Source organism: Anomaloglossus baeobatrachus, chromosome 4, assembly GCF_048569485.1.
Source record: "Anomaloglossus baeobatrachus isolate aAnoBae1 chromosome 4, aAnoBae1.hap1, whole genome shotgun sequence".
Taxonomy (NCBI): Eukaryota; Metazoa; Chordata; class Amphibia; order Anura; family Aromobatidae; genus Anomaloglossus; species Anomaloglossus baeobatrachus.
Window position 1 is genome coordinate 454,154,085 of NC_134356.1, and position 17,044 is coordinate 454,171,128.

General features: G+C 48.8%; 1 protein-coding gene across 5 annotated transcripts in view; it reads left to right on the forward strand.

Annotated features, from left to right (window-relative positions):
• Positions 1–1,447: 1,447 nt before the first annotated feature.
• LOC142303845 (casein kinase I) overlaps positions 1,448–17,044 on the forward strand; it is a 121,774-nt gene continuing 106,177 nt past the window's right edge. For 4 of the 5 annotated variants that reach the window (XM_075345633.1, XM_075345635.1, XM_075345636.1 and 1 more), the window contains exon 1: positions 1,690–2,083. The gene's annotated coding sequence lies outside the window, so the exon portion shown is untranslated. Of the gene's footprint in view, positions 1,551–1,689; positions 2,084–17,044 lie in introns of those variants that run through there. The other variant, XM_075345634.1, reaches the window with a different exon arrangement.

Below are 17,044 nucleotides of genomic sequence, written 5' to 3' on the forward strand. Positions count from 1 at the left end.
TTCTTATAGTTACGCGATGTTTATCATGGTTACCAGTGTACACCGGCTCCGTCACGATCCCAGCATCGCAAGGTTATGTCCGCCGGGGGTGGGGCTGAGTGGGCCAACGTGTGGTGGGGGTGAGGCGTCAGCGTATGCCGGATCCCTGCACATGTGTACTGGGAGCCGGTGTACGCTGGAGCGGGCGATGTGTGTGGAGGGCTGGGGCGAGTGCCTAATCCATGTGGGGGGCGGGGCCAGGCTGAGGCGAGCGGCCAATCCGTGGGGGGGTGGGGCCAGGTTGAGTCCAGCGGCCAATCCGACAGTTGTCACTTTCATGACATTGTCACGGTGACACAATTTTGGAGCGAGACAGACAGAATAAGGCAATTATATATATAGATTTGACAGCTCTTTATGGTTCATGAACATGGCAGCCGGGCATTTTATTTTAACGAGTCTCATGAATCAAGAAGTCTTTAAATTGATCTGGAAATAAGGAGTTGAAGACATCTGACTCAAACGGAATCCTCTGGTGATGGATCTGATCATCTCTAACTTGTGCATGTTAGTTACTGTGGAAATGCCCAACTCCAGTGTGGGGGGCGTGAAATCTCCATCCCAGGCTGCGGTCCTGAGGCTGAAACGTGAGGACTCAGGCCATCCTATGGTTGCGCCCCCCCAGTCCTACTGAGCAGAAAGCTCATCATTACCCGGGTAGTAGTAATGTCAGAAATGAGGCATAATGGGTGTAATGCTGCCTTCCCGCCCTCAGGGTTTCTTCAGTTTTTGACACTGCTGCATTTCTGCACCTTTAAGTTTTTTTCATTGCTTTTTTTGGGTGCATTTTTTTAACATTTTGTAATCGCAGCTTTAAATAAAGCTGATTTATTCTTTACACTTCCTGGTATTGACATTCTTAGGTGCAGATTACGTGTCTTTCATAACTTTCTGCAGCAGAAATGCATGTGTGCTTTTTACCTGTGGATTTTCCACATCCAATGCAAGTCAATGGGGAAATTCTGCACAGAATAGTCTGCATACCCACAAGAGAGATTGACATGTTGTGGACTGGAAAACGCTCCGTAGGTCAGTTTACACACGGTAAAATAGAAGCACAGTGGACATGAGATTTCTATTAATCCAATCCGCTTTGCCTGTACTTTAAAGCCCTGTGTTTTTGACACTGAAAATTTGCAGCTTTAACACCGCACATAAACCTCACGGTGCGCACGTACCCTAATAGGCAGCGTTTAGGAAACAGCAGCTAACTTGTAGTACGCTAGCAGGTACACTAGGTGGCACTGCACTACTGGAGAAAACGTAAGTTCTGTTTCCGCATAGCAACTATAGAAGCGGTTACTATGGAAAGGGTAGGACGTTTACGTGGTTCTGACGCGGAAATACGCAATGCGTCCAATAAGCTGCTTCGCCATCTTTAGTGTGGGCAGCCCACTCAGCAGCTAAAGCTAATGCCCATCTATAAGAGCATGTTGTCAGAGCTGCCATCTGTCCGGGGCTGTGAGTACCGCACGTCACCGAGAAGCCGTATTCCGTGGACGAGCACAAAGGTAACGGGCGCAGACAGGCTCCTCACACAACATGCGTAACACACGGCAGCGCCTCTTAGACACTGACCAGCGGAGCGGATCGCGTGACGTCACCCCGTCTCCCCATGTGGTCACGCCCCTTTCCTTGTTGTGCGGGCGGCAGGGCGGAGCTGGCAGCGGTGTTTCCGGTTTGGCCCCGTTGTGTGTGAGGAAAGAAACCGGGACACCTGGGCGGAGCGAGTAACCGGAAACAACGGAGTTTGGGATTGTGTTTCAGACACCTGTCTAGTTAGCAGCTTCCGGGACCATTGGCTGCCGTAGGATGCTGTAGTCCGGGCACTCGCCACCGCCCTGTGTGCTGGAGACGGACAGAGCCAGGAAGTGCGGGGCCAGCGCCGGTGTGGGAGGCCCGGGCTCCGCTGCGGTACTGATCCCAGGCGGGCATCTATGAGATCTGCACGGGAGCCTGCGGCCGGCCGGACATAGCAGGGAGCGGAGCCATTGTCCCCGGGACACTCCCCATCCAGTGCCTGTACTGACACCGCAGGAGAGAGGTGAGGGCACTGCCAGCCGGGGCCAGCACCCTCTGTGCCATGTGTGGGCGGGCAGCGGCTGCCGTAATACTGTCACAGCCTGGATAACGGGGCCCCCACATGTGACCCCAATTGTTATACTGGTCAGCGGCTGTCATCTCTGGGCACACAGGGGTGTAATACTGTCACAGCCTGGGTAACGGGGCACCCACATGTGACCCCAATTGTTATACTGGTCAGCGTCTGTCATCTCTGGGCACACGGGCGTAATACGGTCACAGCCTGGGTAACGGGGCACCCACATGTGACCCCAATTGTTATACTGGTCAGCGGCTGTCATCTCTGGGCACACAGGGGTGTAATACTGTCACAGCCTGGGTAACGGGGCCCCCACATGTGACCCCAATTGTTATACTGGTCAGTGGCTGTCATCTCTGGGCACACAGGGGTGTTGTCACAGCCTGGATAATGGGGCCCCCACATGTGACCCCAATTGTTATACTGGTCAGCGGCTGTCATCTCTGGGCACACAGGGGTGTAATACTGTCACAGCCTGGGTAACTGGGCCCCCACATGTGACCCCAATTGTTATACTGGTCAGCGTCTGTCATCTCTGGGCACACAGGGTTGTTGTCACAGCCTGGATAATGGGGCCCCCACATGTGACCCCAATTGTTATACTGGTCAGCGGCTGTCATCTCTGGGCACACAGGGGTGTAATACTGTCACAGCCTGGGTAACTGGGCCCCCACATGTGACCCCAATTGTTATACTGGTCAGCGTCTGTCATCTCTGGGCACACAGGGTTGTTGTCACAGCCTGGATAATGGGGCCCCCACATGTGACCCCAATTGTTATACTGTTCAGCGGCTGTCATCTCTGGGCACACAGGGGCATAATACTGTCACAGCCTGGATAACTGGGCACCCACATGTGACCCCAATTGTTATACTGGTCAGTGGCTGTCATCTCTGGGCACACAGGGGCATAATACTGTCACAGCCTGGTTAACTGGGCCCCCACATGTGACCCCAATTGTTATACTGGTCAGCGTCTGTCATCTCTGGACAAACGGGTGTAATACTGTCACAGCCTGGGTAACGGGGCACCCACATGTGACCCCAATTGTTATACTGGTCAGCGTCTGTCATCTCTGGACAAACGGGTGTAATACTGTCACAGCCTGGGTAACGGGGCACCCACATGTGACCCCAATTGTTATACTGGTCAGCGTCTGTCATCTCTGGACAAACGGGTGTAATACTGTCACAGCCTGGGTAACGGGGCACCCACATGTGACCCCAATTGTTATACTGGTCAGCGTCTGTCATCTCTGGGCACACAGGTGTGTTGTCACAGCCTGGATAATGGGGCCCCCACATGTGACCCCAATTGTTATACTGGTCAGTGGCTGTCATCTCTGGGCACACAGGGGCATAATACTGTCACAGCCTGGTTAACTGGGCCCCCACATGTGACCCCAATTGTTATACTGGTCAGCGTCTGTCATCTCTGGACAAACGGGTGTAATACTGTCACAGCCTGGGTAACGGGGCACCCACATGTGACCCCAATTGTTATACTGGTCAGCGTCTGTCATCTCTGGACAAACGGGTGTAATACTGTCACAGCCTGGGTAACGGGGCACCCACATGTGACCCCAATTGTTATACTGGTCAGCGGCTGTCATCTCTGGGCACACAGGTGTGTTGTCACAGCCTGGATAATGGGGCCCCCACATGTGACCCCAATTGTTATACTGGTCAGTGGCTGTCATCTCTGGACAAACGGGTGTAATACTGTCACAGCCTGGGTAACTGGGCACCCACATGTGACCCCAATTGTTATACTGGTCAGCGTCTGTCATCTCTGGGCACACAGGGGCATAATACTGTCCCAGCCTGGATAACTGGGCACCCACATGTGACCCCAAATGTTATACTGGTCAGCGGTATCATCTCTGGGCACACAGAGGCGTAAGTAATACTGTCACAGCCTGGATAGCTGCTGTAGAAAAACAAGAAGTGCAAAGATGGGGTCCCGGGGGGGGGGGGGGGGTGTAACCAACTAAGGGACCTCGCCTTGTATAGTTGTGGAAGTCACAACTGACTGTAGTGCATTTGTATTTAATGGCTGCCGCGGCCCCACATAAAGTAGTTGATGACCATTGAATAGATAGGGATGAATGCCGCGCTGGAGAGACAGTCTATCATTTCATCAAAGTAATTTTATTTCAATGTGTTTTTGGAGAGACACCCTCTCCTTTTTCAGGAATAATCACAAGTTGTATCTCTCAGAAACGCGTTGAAATAGCAACACTTTGAAGTAATAGACGGTCTCTCACCCACGGCATTCATCCCTATCTATTAAACGGTCATCTTCAGCCTGGATAACAGGGCACCCACATATGACCCCAATTGTTGTACTGGTCAGCGGCTGTCATCTTCGGGCAGACGGGATGTAATATAGTCACAGCCTGGATAACGAGGCACCCACATGTGACCCCAATTGTTATACTGGTCAGTGGCTGTCATCTCTGGACAAACGGGTGTAATACTGTCACAGTCTGGGTAACAGGGCACCCACATGTGACCCCAATTGTTATACTGGTCAGCGTCTGTCATCTCTGGACAAACGGGTGTAATACTGTCACAGCCTGGGTAACGGGGCACCCACATGTGACCCCAATTGTTATACTGGTCAGCGTCTGTCATCTCTGGACAAACGGGTGTAATACTGTCACAGCCTGGGTAACGGGGCACCCACATGTGACCCCAATTGTTATACTGGTCAGCGTCTGTCATCTCTGGGCACACAGGTGTGTTGTCACAGCCTGGATAATGGGGCCCCCACATGTGACCCCAATTGTTATACTGGTCAGTGGCTGTCATCTCTGGGCACACAGGGGCATAATACTGTCACAGCCTGGTTAACTGGGCCCCCACATGTGACCCCAATTGTTATACTGGTCAGCGTCTGTCATCTCTGGACAAACGGGTGTAATACTGTCACAGCCTGGGTAACGGGGCACCCACATGTGACCCCAATTGTTATACTGGTCAGCGTCTGTCATCTCTGGACAAACGGGTGTAATACTGTCACAGCCTGGGTAACGGGGCACCCACATGTGACCCCAATTGTTATACTGGTCAGCGGCTGTCATCTCTGGGCACACAGGTGTGTTGTCACAGCCTGGATAATGGGGCCCCCACATGTGACCCCAATTGTTATACTGGTCAGTGGCTGTCATCTCTGGACAAACGGGTGTAATACTGTCACAGCCTGGGTAACTGGGCACCCACATGTGACCCCAATTGTTATACTGGTCAGCGTCTGTCATCTCTGGGCACACAGGGGCATAATACTGTCCCAGCCTGGATAACTGGGCACCCACATGTGACCCCAAATGTTATACTGGTCAGCGGTATCATCTCTGGGCACACAGAGGCGTAAGTAATACTGTCACAGCCTGGATAGCTGCTGTAGAAAAACAAGAAGTGCAAAGATGGGGTCCCGGGGGGGGGGGGGGGGGTGTAACCAACTAAGGGACCTCGCCTTGTATAGTTGTGGAAGTCACAACTGACTGTAGTGCATTTGTATTTAATGGCTGCCGCGGCCCCACATAAAGTAGTTGATGACCATTGAATAGATAGGGATGAATGCCGCGCTGGAGAGACAGTCTATCATTTCATCAAAGTAATTTTATTTCAATGTGTTTTTGGAGAGACACCCTCTCCTTTTTCAGGAATAATCACAAGTTGTATCTCTCAGAAACGCGTTGAAATAGCAACACTTTGAAGTAATAGACGGTCTCTCACCCACGGCATTCATCCCTATCTATTAAACGGTCATCTTCAGCCTGGATAACAGGGCACCCACATATGACCCCAATTGTTGTACTGGTCAGCGGCTGTCATCTTCGGGCAGACGGGATGTAATATAGTCACAGCCTGGATAACGAGGCACCCACATGTGACCCCAATTGTTATACTGGTCAGTGGCTGTCATCTCTGGACAAACGGGTGTAATACTGTCACAGTCTGGGTAACAGGGCACCCACATGTGACCCCAATTGTTATACTGGTCAGCGTCTGTCATCTCTGGACAAACGGGTGTAATACTGTCACAGCCTGGGTAACGGGGCACCCACATGTGACCCCAATTGTTATACTGGTCAGCGTCTGTCATCTCTGGACAAACGGGTGTAATACTGTCACAGCCTGGGTAACGGGGCACCCACATGTGACCCCAATTGTTATACTGGTCAGCGTCTGTCATCTCTGGGCACACAGGTGTGTTGTCACAGCCTGGATAATGGGGCCCCCACATGTGACCCCAATTGTTATACTGGTCAGTGGCTGTCATCTCTGGGCACACAGGGGCATAATACTGTCACAGCCTGGTTAACTGGGCCCCCACATGTGACCCCAATTGTTATACTGGTCAGCGTCTGTCATCTCTGGACAAACGGGTGTAATACTGTCACAGCCTGGGTAACGGGGCACCCACATGTGACCCCAATTGTTATACTGGTCAGCGTCTGTCATCTCTGGACAAACGGGTGTAATACTGTCACAGCCTGGGTAACGGGGCACCCACATGTGACCCCAATTGTTATACTGGTCAGCGGCTGTCATCTCTGGGCACACAGGTGTGTTGTCACAGCCTGGATAATGGGGCCCCCACATGTGACCCCAATTGTTATACTGGTCAGTGGCTGTCATCTCTGGACAAACGGGTGTAATACTGTCACAGCCTGGGTAACTGGGCACCCACATGTGACCCCAATTGTTATACTGGTCAGCGTCTGTCATCTCTGGGCACACAGGGGCATAATACTGTCCCAGCCTGGATAACTGGGCACCCACATGTGACCCCAAATGTTATACTGGTCAGCGGTATCATCTCTGGGCACACAGAGGCGTAAGTAATACTGTCACAGCCTGGATAGCTGCTGTAGAAAAACAAGAAGTGCAAAGATGGGGTCCCGGGGGGGGGGGGGGGGTGTAACCAACTAAGGGACCTCGCCTTGTATAGTTGTGGAAGTCACAACTGACTGTAGTGCATTTGTATTTAATGGCTGCCGCGGCCCCACATAAAGTAGTTGATGACCATTGAATAGATAGGGATGAATGCCGCGCTGGAGAGACAGTCTATCATTTCATCAAAGTAATTTTATTTCAATGTGTTTTTGGAGAGACACCCTCTCCTTTTTCAGGAATAATCACAAGTTGTATCTCTCAGAAACGCGTTGAAATAGCAACACTTTGAAGTAATAGACGGTCTCTCACCCACGGCATTCATCCCTATCTATTAAACGGTCATCTTCAGCCTGGATAACAGGGCACCCACATATGACCCCAATTGTTGTACTGGTCAGCGGCTGTCATCTTCGGGCAGACGGGATGTAATATAGTCACAGCCTGGATAACGAGGCACCCACATGTGACCCCAATTGTTATACTGGTCAGTGGCTGTCATCTCTGGACAAACGGGTGTAATACTGTCACAGTCTGGGTAACAGGGCACCCACATGTGACCCCAATTGTTGTACTGGTCAGTGGCTGTCATCTCTGGGCATACAAGGGCATAATACTGTCACAGCCTGGATAACGGGGCACCCACATGTGACCCCAATTGTTATACTGGTCAGCGTCTGTCATCTCTGGACAAATGGGTGTAATACTGTCACAGTCTGGGTAACGGGGCACCCACATGTGACCCCAATTGTTGTACTGGTCAGCGGCTGTCATCTCTGGGCACACAGGGGTGTTGTCACAGCCTGGATAATGGGGCCCCCACATGTGACCCCAATTGTTATACTAGTCAGCGTCTGTCATCTCTGGACAAACGGGTGTAATACTGTCACAGCCTGGATAACTGGGCACCCACATGTGGCCCCAATTGTTATACTGGTCAGCGGCTGTCATCTCCGGGCACACACGGGTGTAATACTGTCACAGCCTGGATAACGGGGCCCCCACATGTGACCCCAATTGTTATACTGGTCAGTGGCTGTCATCTCTGGGCATACAGGGGCATAATGCAGTCACATCCATGATAACTGGGCACTCACATATGACCCCAAATGTTATACCGGTCAGCAGCTGTTCTCTCTAGGCCTACAGTGTAATATTGTGTCACAGCCTAGATAACCCGGGTACCCCACATATGATGGGTCATCCTGACTGCATCAGTTATGTAATATCTAATAATATACTTGCGAAATACTCCTACCACTACCGGGACTCTGGTACGGGGGGGGGGGGGGTGCTACTTTGGGGTTTGTTTTCTAGCTTCGTGGTCTTCTATGGTTTGCAGTGTAAGGCTATGTGCCCACGGGACTCTGTATCTGCGGATTTTTCTGCATCAAAATCCGCAGCTTTCCCCCGGAATCCGCACCTTTTCATAGGTGCGGATTTTGCGTTTTTTTTTTTCTTTTTCAATTGAATAGGCTAAATCCGCACGAAAATCCGCAACAATAATTGACATGCTGCAGATTTTTCCGCATGAAAATCCGCACGATTTCTGCTGCGGAAAAATCCGCAGCGTGGGCACAGCATTTCCCAAATGCCATAGAAATGGCTGGGGAGTAGCTGTGCTGCAGGTTTCTGGAAAATCCGCTGCTTTTCCGGGAGAAATCCGCCGCAAAATCCGCGCATTTTCCACAGCGTGGGCACATAGCCTTAGATCAGTCCATCATATCCTGTTTCGTTACAGTAGGATCATCAGTTTGGTACTCGGGACTGGCTGCAGCTATAGAGGCACTGGTTCCTAGATATTGGGGTTTCCCAGCACCATCAACACATGTCAATTTTACAATAGGAAGGATTAAAGATAAACTGCAAAACAGACGAGCAATGTGATGTGAACGAGGACAAGAATACAGAGCGCTTTACCTGCCTACACAACGACCTTCCTTGGCAGTGATATCATTAGGGATCTAGTGGGGTGCGGACCTTTTTATGTTTTGTTGTAATATCAGGGTTGAGTCTAGGACACAGAAACTACTTAAGAATTTGCGTTTATTATAAATTTACATGGTGGGGGCTGATATAGATGTCCCATGGGGGCGAAGGATCTTCAGGTTCTGGCTTGGGATGATCAGTCATGTATGTCCCGCCAGATACTAAGGTGTGTGACATCGAGCTGCACTACATGAATTGTCACACGCTTTCTACATTTTCTTTTTTCACAAAATTAATGAACAAGTTTTCCAAGTTTTTGGTTGAGTTTATAATTTTTTGCTGTAATGTCCTTGGGCCGTTACATAGCAGTGGTGTGGATGACCTCAGCGATCCTCGATCATGTATCCCCTGGCACTGGGTCCCCCAGATCGTGTAGATGAGCCATGTTTGCTGTAGTTGTACAGCTGTACAGGAGGCTGCCACTCTTTAGTCTGGTTGTGCCCTGCTCTCCTCATTCACAGCTTAAGATTTAAAGAGCCATCGCCTTATGAGCTCTGGGACCCTCATGATGCTGAGTGCAGAATCATAGTGATATCCTATTAATGTCATCCCTTTATGAAATGGGGATACCCATCTGTGTGCTTCCTGTAGGCAGTGTTTAGATAGGAGTGATTGCAGCTCTATGGTACAGAATCCCTGCCCTCTCCTAAGGCTATGTTCCCACGATCTGGATTAGTTGGGTTTTTGACGCCGCAGGATTTCTTCACCATCCCCACACATTAGTTTACTTGCTTTTTTTTTTCATTGCGCTGTTGTATGTTTTTTGTCTGTTTTAGGCTACTTTCACACATCGTTTGAGCCGTGCGGCTCAATCCGGCTGTGAAACCTATGTAACGGATGCGGCGAAAACACCGCATCCTTTGCATAAGTTTTTACATGCGGCCGGTCCGTTTTTTTCCGGTTGCGGCACGCTACTGAGCATGCGCAGTGGAAAAAAACGCATGCGGCGGCCGGATGCGTTTTTTTCCGCATCGCGCCGCATCCGGCATCCATAGGCATGCATTGAAAATGCGCCGCAGCGGCCGGATGCGGCGCAATGCGTTTTTTTTGCCTGAGCAAAAAACGTTGCAGGGAACGTTCTATCTGGCCGCCGCATCGGCTAAATCTGCCGCATGCGGCAAAAACCGGACTGAACGCAAGCCCCTGCGGCACAATACGGCACTAATGTAAGTCTATGCAAAAAAAAAACGCAACCGGCGTTACAAAAGCCGGTTGCGGTTTTTCTGCAGAACGCCATATTGTGCCGCAGAGCAAAAATCCGGATGTGTGAAAGTAGCCTTAGATTTGGCTTTAGTAGGGCACCATTGGCTTCTACACAGTGCAGGAATGGACTTTGTCACTATGTAGCATCTGCAGATACACTTTATTTTAGGGTTATGCTAGCAGTATGCGTTCTTGTAGTACACTAGGGCCACTTTTGCATGGCAGTATTCTGGTTAGTGTTTGTAAGCTCAATACAGCAATGTCTCCAAAGCATGCAGTGCCTGTGTTTCCATTACAGTTTTTCTAGGTCCACTCCCAGTTTTGGCTTACTGAAGAATATTGCTGATCAAATCACAAAAGTGGCCGAACGTGTTTTCCCATTAAGTAGTTGTATTGTGTATGCATATGATAAGACCTAAGTGAGGGATCGCTTGTGGCCAGACAGTCAGTACATCAGCAGATACAGCAGAACCACATCTGAATGTGGTATAGTCAGAGCGGACTTATCTGCCCACCTCCTTACTGTACAGAATATATACTCCAACATCAAACTCTGCTGGAAATTCATGGCGGGGACCAATGGGGGGAGGGGGGGGGTCTTCTGCTCCTTTTGTGAGTCTGACAAATTTATTTAAAGCGTCATTTAGAACATGAATATTAGTGGCTTATCCTTGAGGGGATCTACTCTGTAGCAATTGTACCTGCTATTACAGCTCAGTCTCCTTCACTAATGGATGAAGCTGTAATACCAGGCACACACCGTGCTAAAAGTATGAATCTGTGGCTCGTAAGAGTTAAAGTGAACAAATCGCTCTCTGGACAAGTGGGGGTGCCCAGAGTCAGACCCCCCACTGATGTAATAATGATGACCCACCCTATGGATAAGTCCTAGGTAACCCCTGTAATGTGTTTGCACGTAGTAGACATATCAATGAAGGAAATGGCTTGTCTGGATTAGCCCTAAGGGCTAGTTCGGATGAAAACTTAAGCTGTCTTGAGCAGCAGCATGCTTACGCAGGGAAACTGAAGGAACATAATATTAGCTCACACTTATGAGCAGATGACAAGCATAGGTTCATGGTCCCCCACTGTTCTCCATATTAATATGTTTACCAAAAGTGCCATTGTCAGCATGTCCTCCTATATATAGCTAATGGACAGAGGCCACAATATCTTTATATTGTCATATTTAGCTTAGTGCAGGATGGTGGGGTGGATTCTGTTTAACAGTTGTATTGCTTTTTATTTTAGATCTCTGCTTGCTGTAATTTAATAGGAATCTTAATGACTTACTCTCAATGAATCTGTCCTGGCCATGTTATTGGTCCCGCATCTGGGTCTCCAAGTATTTTTAAGGCATTTTACAATGTTTCCTAATACTAAAAGGCATATACATTTTCTGGGTATCGGATATTCGTTTAAAGTGGACCTCATCAGTTTCAGCATCTTAAACTGACCACATCATGGATTAGTGACTAGAAGAGGAATGGAGTTTTTATTTTGTAATTTCTCTCTTCTATTTTAGCTTTTAAAGTTTAGGTTATAATTTATTTGAAGATTAGTGAGGATTATCAGAGATTTGTCTCTTGGGGGCGTGTCTTTTTTTTTTCCCCCCCCCCTGCATGAGAAGGACCAATTATAAGCAGGCAGCAGCACACAGGAGAAAAGAGCACGCCCTCCTCTCTGATCTCTGCAGCTACTTGGCAGAGATGCATAACTCAGGCCTGCTGTATCATTACAATCTCTTGCAAATCTCTTCTCATGGCTGGCAGTGTGGGGGGAAGGTGAGAGCTGACGGCACTGTGATGGCTGGCTAACATGAGCGTATAAAACAATGGAGTGCTATCCAGCGTTTTCTCAGTCCTCAAGCCAGTGTTCTAGCATGGGGCAGTGAATATCTGCTTTAGTGTTCTCATGACGATTGGGTAGGAGAAAACTATTGTAGCATGCTGCAAGTTGCTCTTATAATCGGCTCACACACACCCATACAAGTGTCTGGGTGCGTGTGAAACATGGAACTACTCTCAAATGTCTTCTGATTACTACAGACAGATGCAAGGGAGAAATTAATTTCTCCATCTTCTCTGCACCTATGCTCTAATTCTTACATGCAAGATCATCAGATTAGCGAGAACGGACACTCAGCTCATGCTCACTTGCAGCTCACGCTTGAGCCAAGTGTCATTCCATTAGCATCCGAATGTCTTGCATGAGTGAATCATCAGATGCTATACGCCAGTGTGTCCCCGGCCGCAGATGAGATCTGGAAGGGTTTGTAATGATGCATAATTGACCTACTGTGTAGTGAAAGAACAACGCTGGTTGTTACAGCTAGAGTATGGATGTGGTAGCATTGCCTGTGGTCTTGTCTGCTGGCATATAATGGGCAGACTGAGCCCCATACTGTGGATCTTTGTAGATAGTAATGCGTTTCACCTTGCCATAATACAACAGGATTTTAGAGGTTGTCCACTACTTTTACATTGATGGCTTATCCCTAGAATAGGCCATCAATGTCTGAACGGCAGAGGTCCGACACCCTTGCCGATCAGCTGTTTTTGGTGGCAGCAGGCGGCGATATATGCTTCGTTCCAGAGCTGTCACTTCTGCTGATAGTGGACACGTCCGGGTACTGTACATCCGCTTCCTGATCAGATCAATAGGAATGTATCGGTATGCTTCTAATCAGCATTGCTGTTAATATGATTAGTCTTTAATGAGGAACAAGTAAGGTAATATGTAGAGTTGAGCTAAACAGCGTCTACTGGGTCAGAGGTGTGTGAGCCTCCTGCAGCATTCCCAGCGCCTCTTCCGATTTGTCGGCCCTTACAACATCAATGTGATGCAGCTCAATAAACACATAACATTGCAGGGCGTACAAATCGGAAAAGGCTGCATGGATGACATGAAGGGTGAGGTTGACAATACTCTGGTCCAATGACCATGGATTGCTATTGTGGCTGCTGGACAACAATCCCGAGAATCTTTTTGCCCTACTACAGTAATATAGACAAGTCAATACCATATGCACAGGCCTTATATTTGGGGACACATCATGTGCCCCACTTGTTACCTCTGTAACTACCTTATTCTCGCCTTGAAATAATGTGTAGGTAAGATTAATAATCTTACGACATGAGACTTTAATGCTTAGATATGCCATCAGTTTATAATAGGTGAGAATCTGACCTCTTGGACCTCTTCCCCCATGACCTTCTTTGTACATCTGTTAGGCTGCATTCACACATCCGTTTTTTTGCTCAGCAGCACAATACAGCGCTGTGCAGAAAAAACGCAAGTTGTTTTTTTTTTTTGCCACCGGTTGCGTTTTCTCCGCATAGACTTGCATTAGCGCCGTATTGTGCCGTATGGCCTTGCGTTGCGTCCGGTTTTTGCCGGATGCGGCATATTTAGGCCATGCGGCGGCCAGATGGAACGTTGCCTGGCTCGTTTTTTTGTGTGGCAAAAAAAACGCATCGCTCCGGATCCGGCGCGATTCACAATGCAAGCCTATGAATGCAGGATGCGGCGTCCTGTGTCCCCTCTCCCCAAAAAAATAAAATAAAATGACAAATGCTGAAAGACTGACATTTTTACTGCTAAGCAAGATGGTTTTCGCTCTTTAAGGCTATGTGCCCACGCTAGAATGTCCCTGCGGATTTTTCTGCCTGAAAATCCGCGACTTTCGCGGCAAATCCGCACCCGCGGATTTGCCGCGAATTTACCGCGGATTTTGATGCGGATTTCATTTTTTTTCCCCCCCCCCCCATTCAAAACCAAAAATCCGCACCAAATCTGCACCAAACAATTGACATGCTGCAGATTTTTCCGGATCAAAATCCGCGGCAAATCCGCCGCGGAAAAATCCGCAGCATGGGCACAGCATTTCCAAAATGCCATTGAAATGGCTTGGAAGTGCTGCTGCTGCAGATTTTCGGTAAATCCGCGGCAAATCCGCGGTAAATCCTGTAGCGTGGGCACATAGCCTAAAAGGAACCAATCATCAGGATTTTGGTATATAAGCTAAAGCCAGTGCTATCAGGCTGCTTATCTACATACCTGTAGTGGTGAGCTCGGATTTTTAGGCTTTCAAATCCAACAAAGTAAAGTTTAAAAAGTGGTAGCTGCAATGGAACAGATAATATATGGGTGGGTATTCACATGGATTCCCGCCCCCCCACCTGTTGTTCCTCTCTCTCTCTGTTCTTTATGCTAATTTTACTATTCACTAATTTCTTCAGTAAGATGGCATCGGAGTTGGCGCCTGCGCATAGCGCTCATTTCCGGCGCCATGTTTGTGAAGATCGTGTTACACCCTGTATTTTATTCTTACGGCTGAGAAGGCGGCACATGCTCCCTCGCTTCTTCTGGTCTTATGACCGCGGGAGCGCGCACGGGCACAACAGAAGTGGAGACCTCTCCCTGAAAAAGCTGATCGGAGGAACAAGCGGACAGCAGCATGCCAGCAACATCGGCACCGGATCGCATGCCACGGGGTCAGGCGAGGTAAGTTTACAATGGACACCCTACCCCCGTGACGTCAGTGCCGCTGTGCTGGCAGGCTGCTGTGCTGGCACGGTGTCCTCTTCTGCAGCTAATCGCGTCCTCTGATCATCTGTTCTCCATTTCTGTTGTGACCACGGGCGCTCCCACAGTCACAATGAGAGCAGAAGATGTGAGGGCGCATGCGCCGCTCTCTCAGCTGCAAGAATAAAATAGCAGGGGATAACGCGATCTTCACAAAGATGGCGCCGGAGATAAGCGCTATGCGCAGGCGCCAACTCCAACGCTGTCTTAGTGAAGAAATTAGTGAATAGTAAAATTAGCATAGAGAACAGAGAGAGGGAGGAACAGGCAGTGGGGCGGGAATCCTTATGAATACCCACCCATACGTTATCCACTCCATTGCAGCTGCCACTCAAGCAGTTTTTTTTAAACTTTACTTTGTTGGATTTGAAACGCTGCGTGTGATCATACCTGAGGACTGGAGCTCTAGACACTGAAAGATGGGCAGTTTGTTTCTCCTAAAGAGAAATGTCTGCTTTCTATGGTATGAACCTGCTCGGTATGAGGTGACAATACAGCACTGGAGGGTTTGTTAGAGCATCGCTCCGCGCTGTAGGTGTGAGAGGAGTGTTAATGGTGTTCAGACGTCAGCAGTCTTGCATGAGTTAAGATTGTCGTTACATTTCAGAACAGGAGAAGGTGACTCACAAAGGGGAGCTTTTTGTTTCCTTCAGTCTGTGCCCACACCCATGTGTTTAATGTAAAACAAACCCATTATGTCAAAGATGAGATTGTTGATTTATTAGTAGACCACAAATGACATTGGAAAAGCATATGCTCCTTGGCCCCCTTTTATAGTTTATCCTGTAAAGATAAGTTGTCATTTATCCTGTGAGGTTCTGATCGCTGGGAACCGCACTGATCAGCAGAATGCGCACCTTTATCCAACTTCATAGAGACTGAATGTAGAAGCAGTTGGCATACGCACTGCGCTCCATTCCATATAGGCTACCTTCTGCGAGACCCAGCAGTCGGACCCCCAGCAATCTATAAGTGTCACCAATCTGCACTATGTAACACCAGTGAGGCCAATTTCACACAGCTGTGAACTATGGACCGTGCTCACATCGGAATGCCTGGCCTGACTGGTCTTTTGACCTGAGCACTTTCTTTTAGCCTCATGAGGTCAGGAGGTCTAGCTGGAAACTCACAAGCATGGTCTGCGTTTTATGGAAGTGTGAAATCTGCTTAAAGGGATCCTGACAGATGACATATGCTCCCCAAACCGCCAATGGCTGCATTATCACAGCCAGGTACCGTATGTATGACCCTGGAACACTGCGGCTGTTCAAAGAAAAACATACTTTAATAGCCGCTGGGACCGAGCTATGCAGATTGAGAAGGGGTTTGTTGGAGTAGTGGGTAATCCCTTTATTAAGGTCTCTTTCACACATCCGTGTCTCCGGTACGTGTTTGGTCCTTTTCCTCACGTACCGGAGACATGGGCACACGTACACCCATTAAAATCAATAGGTCTGCGCTCACATGCGTGTTCTGCCATGGACCGTGTGGAGCATACGTGTGTCCGTGTGCTCCACATGTCAACATGTCCGTTTTTCTCCGTCATCACTGGTGTCACATGGAATGCAAACGGACCACATGGAGGTGTTCCTTGTGACACGCGCCGGAGAAAACACGTGTCTGAGAAAAAAATAAACTTTACTCACCTTCTCCAGCCCTCCTGTCTCTGCCGCTGCTGTCACTTGCTTCCGACCGCTGCTCATAGTATATTCACTTCACTGCGGCCATTAGCTGCAGCAGTGGGAAGTCAGCAGGACCGGAGACCGAAAGTCAGCACCACGAACAGCGACGCCAGGGACAGGTGAGCAGAAAGTTCCCGTTCTCTGTGTGTTATCATGGAGAACACACGGAGAACACACGTAGGCCATAAACACGACTCATGGAGGGGAAAACGCACCTCTGACACATCCGTTAAAAACGTGCATGGTTTCTCACGAACGTGTGAAAGAGCCTTAAAGGGGTATTCCCATCTCCAAGATCCTATCCCAATATGTAGTAGGCATAATAATAATAATAGCACATACCTCCAATCAGAAATATAGTAAAGATCTCCTGATATAGCCATGTCTCTTACCTCATGTGCAGGGCATTGCAGCTTGGGTATCCATGGCTACAACAACTCATATAGTGACAGTTACTGTGTTTCCCTGAAAATAAGCTCTAGCATGATTTTACAGAATTTTTGGATGATGGTTGAAAAATAGTCCCTACTACATAAATAAGC